Source organism: Phyllostomus hastatus, unplaced genomic scaffold (genome assembly GCF_019186645.2).
Source record: "Phyllostomus hastatus isolate PE091 unplaced genomic scaffold, TTU_PhHast_1.1 phas_contig_58, whole genome shotgun sequence".
NCBI lineage: Eukaryota > Metazoa > Chordata > Mammalia > Chiroptera > Phyllostomidae > Phyllostomus > Phyllostomus hastatus.
Window position 1 is genome coordinate 21,659,001 of NW_025333916.1, and position 4,242 is coordinate 21,663,242.

General features: G+C 40.9%; 1 non-coding gene across 1 annotated transcript; it reads left to right on the forward strand.

Moving 5' to 3' along the window:
- Window positions 1-2,743: 2,743 nt before the first annotated feature.
- Window positions 2,744-2,850, forward strand: LOC123825075. Its single transcript, XR_006786841.1, has one exon. It is a non-coding gene; the product is annotated as a U6 spliceosomal RNA (small nuclear RNA).
- The last annotated feature ends 1,392 nt before the right edge of the window (window positions 2,851-4,242 follow it).

Below are 4,242 nucleotides of genomic sequence, written 5' to 3' on the forward strand. Positions count from 1 at the left end.
TCATTTGCCAGCAGTTACACTCACCCACTTCTGCTTTGAGCACTGGGGAGGGGCAGGGGGGATGGAAATCTCAGAGTGAAGGGACTCATCAATTCCAGCCACACTGCCCGATCAACTGATCGGTAGGTTTTCTGAAGAGGAATCGGTAGGCTCTTTTCATGGTAACAGGCATTGTTTAGAAGACAAAGGATTTGAAGCTTTTTTTTTTTTTTTTTTGGTCTGGAAACATTAGCAAGGATTTTCTGTTTCGTGTCTTTGAGCCTATGACACCATTATTTAGTTTAGTTTTTATCCTACAAAATTGCCTTCAAATTAATGATAACAATACTTTACATTTACATTCCATTTTCTAGTTTCTACATTTTTATAGAAGCTTAATACTACAGTGAGCAAAACTTAATTGGAGACAGAAGAGAAGGTATGTTTGTTTTATTGTTGTGGGCATGTAAATGAACTTGTCCAGGGTCATAAGGCAAATTGGTGGCAACGTGGGAAGTAGATCCGAGTCTCCTGTCCCCTAGTACAGAGCTCTTTCTGCCAAAGAAGGCAGCATTTAATGATTGTCATTAACTAGTGGTGTCCTCCATGAGGATGGTTCCATCTGTGGTTGAAGTAGGAGGTACCTTGAGCTTTCTTAAGTAGACACTCATGTGGTGTCTGTCAGTTGTTCTTTAGTTTGTCAGAATAGCATCTGTTTGCAATGACATCTGTCATTCCTACTTTGCCTATTGGATTTTCTGGATAATCCACAGCTTTTGCTAAAAAGGAGCCTGTATGTGACCTATTTCTGGAGCCTCAATAGTTTGCCAGTGGCACTCAGGTTTCAGAGGTAGCTGACTACTTTGAGTTGCTTAAATCTGTGCTTCCAGCACCTGAGAAGTACATTTCTGGCCTCGTAGCACTCACCTGCCCTGGCACTCTGTTCAGAAGCTGCCCGGTTATTGCTGTCCTCTCTGCCCCAGCTCAGCTCCAGGTGAGGTGTTCAGGGATGGGCTCTGCTCCTCTACTGACAGGTAGGCTTCATTCCAGGAATTTTTGGTGTTGCTGGGGTATTGTCTGAAATTCTGAAAGCTTCAGAGGTGAGCTGGTTTACAAGGGCGACTGTGGAACATCTCAGTTTTGCCCACCTGTTAAAACAGGGTAGATAAGTGTCGCAGGTTCGATTCCCAATCAGGATACATGTCTGGGTTGCAGGCCATGACCTCCAGCAACCGCACATTGATGTTTCTCTCTCTCTCTCTTTCTCCCTCCCTTCACTCTCTAAAAATAAATAAATAAAATCTTTTAAAAAATTAAAACAGGGTAGATTTTCCTGCTTTTGACTGCTGTGAGGAGCTTGAAGCCATATTAAATGCTACAACCACCAAAAGGATGTGCTAGGTTTTATGAAGATGCAAAGAGTAGAAGAAACCATCATTAATTTTTAGACAGCTAGCACATTTTATTTTTCCCTGTCTTCCAGTGGCCAGAGTTTAGTAAGGATGTCCAAGTATATATATGGTTTCTTTGCAATTTAAGTCAGTCTCTAGTTAATTGACATATAAGCCTCTCTGGAAAGAACTCTTCCTCTTGGCTTTTAGAAATGTGCCCTGGTTCTCTGCGTCAGGGAAAATTCCCAATCAGGCATGACTTATCTTAAGCTCTGCTCAATCTCCATTTCAAAGGCTTCTTCTCCACTTTCTACATCTTTCCCCACTCTGTCAGAGGCTCTGTACCTCTTCGCTGCTCACTATTATTTGCTGGGCAGCCACACCTTGGCCTGCCTTTGAAAGCACCCCTGCACCACTATTGGACACACTTCCCTCTCAAAGTTCACCTGGCCCCTCCTCATGGCATTCCTTCCCTTTCTGTTTACGATAAACAATAATTTCCCTTTAAAAAGGAGCCTTTATAATTATTACTGTCATCACTACCACATTACCACCATTTCCCCCTCACGTGTGTTCAACGCCTACACTTCGCTGAGCTCTGAGGACACACAAAAAGATAAAAAGAATTTCTGCCTTGGGACAGTTTATAGTCTGTCTTCAGGAATGTAAACATGATTGGTAACTAATAGCATCCTGTCTTATTTCTAGACTAAAACACTTAAATGCATTCCCACAGGGAAATTATAAGAATTATGGTGCCTTGGCCAAAAAGTCCATTTAGTTTTTTTTCCATAAAATAAAAGACACATTTTTCATTTTCATCAGTAACTTTATTGATTTGGATATTTTGAGTATGTTGGCTATCTCCCATGTGGTATAACATTGATTGTTCTCAGTCAATGCCTCGATTTGATCGCTGTCAACTTCAACTGGTCTGCCCAACCGTGGAGCATCGTCCAGTGAGAAATCTCCAGCGAGGAACTTCACAAACCACTTTTGAGACAATGAGTCACAGCACCTTCTCCATACACTGTACAGATCTTTTTCTGCATTTCAGTTGTGTTTTTACCTTTCTTGAAATAATAAAGCATAATATGCCAAAAATGTTGCATATTTTCTTCCATCTTTAATATTAAAATGGCCAAACAAAAATTCACCAATTTTGATACACTTTTTAAAAAAATGTGTGCTGATATGACAGCTGTCACAATACAGTCTAACACAATTGTTCTGAATGAAGTTAAAGACAGCTAAGCAATACTAGAGCCATCTTATGGAAACAAACAAACAAACTTCTGGGCACCCCAGTACTTTTGATAGGTCAATGGGGAGATATTCAGAAGAGGCAGGAACTTTTAAAGTCATATCACATGGTGCTCGCTTCAGCAGCACATACACTAAAACTGGAAAGATAGAGAGAAGATTAACATGTCCCCTGTGCAAGGATGACACATGAATTCATGAAACATTCTGTATTTTCTAAGCATAATTGGTAGGAACAAAATAGACAGGGAGATGTTAAGAATAGCATAGGAAATGGAGAAGCCAAAGAACTTACATGCATGACCCATGGACATGCATGACCCATGGACATGCATGACCATGACCCATGAGCTGGGTAGGGGGATTGCTGGAGGGAAGATGGGTACCGAGGTGGAGGGAGGCAAAGGGGGAAAAATTGGGACAACTGTAACAGCTTAATCAATGCAATATACATAAAATAAAATAAATTCCTATCATGTCGATGGGTGTTTATACAAGCCTACCTTTTATCCTGTCTCTCTCATTCCTTCCTGATGACACTGTAGTCATGACAGATGACAAAACCATGTGGAATCAGCTTGCAAGTGGGCTTGTCTGTTGCTGAGGAGATTTTGTGGATGTTGCTCAAGCTCATCCTAAATTTCTTTGTTGAGCTCAGAGCACAGCGGAAGTGATGTATATGACTGTCAGACCAGAGCCTCTGCCAAGCAGAGGCAAGATACGACAAGGCACACAAAAGCAGAAATCTTCGTGTTTCTGTAACATTTCCAGCTGGAAAACAAATCAGAGCCACACATTCCAGCTATGCTTAGGAAGCACTGAAATATCCAAGTAGTAATCACCTAGGTATGCTAACTGCAGCTCAAAATAATTCTGGGGTTGCCAGTGCCATATGCCTTGTAGGCTTCCAATTAACTCTGCTTACTCCTTTCTTTTCTCCAAGGTCCAATTATTGGGGAAATTCAGCATGTCTACCCACATCCCCACCCCCAGCCATTCAGAGACAGGTTGTTACATGTTAGAAAGTCTGACCATTACAATAATCCACTAAGCCAATAAAACGCAGGTACTGGAAAAGTTTAGCCCTTGAAGCATGGATGAAAGACTCAAGGTTTATGAATGTGCAATTTTAGTGCTTAAGACTTAGAAAAGACCCAAGACAAGGGTGACCACAAATTTCAGTTTAACTAGGATGCCCCTATTAGTTATCAATATTGCCTCTTTTCTCTCAAAAGTGCTCAGTTTGGATCATAAGTTATATGGCTATTTTGCCTTAAAGATTATCCAGTCCATATTTTAGTTTGGTTCAAATTTAACACAGAAGTTACTTTTTAGCTCTTTCCTCCTCCCAAGCAAGAGGTCCTCTGTTTGCCATTTACATTATTGGTGATGGGGTGCTCTGTGTTTTGCAAGGAGATGTTAATTTGCTGGGGGAGTCTTGTTTTGTGTCAAAGTCTTCCTTCCCCAAGTCTACCTCTGATTCTAGTCTTGTCCTTTGCAACAATACAGAGCAGTTTCTTCTCTTTCACACAATATTGTCCACATTGGCATCCTTATGGTATATTTTTAGTTAGCACACTCATGTTTACTTAGATTACTTTTCCCAGTA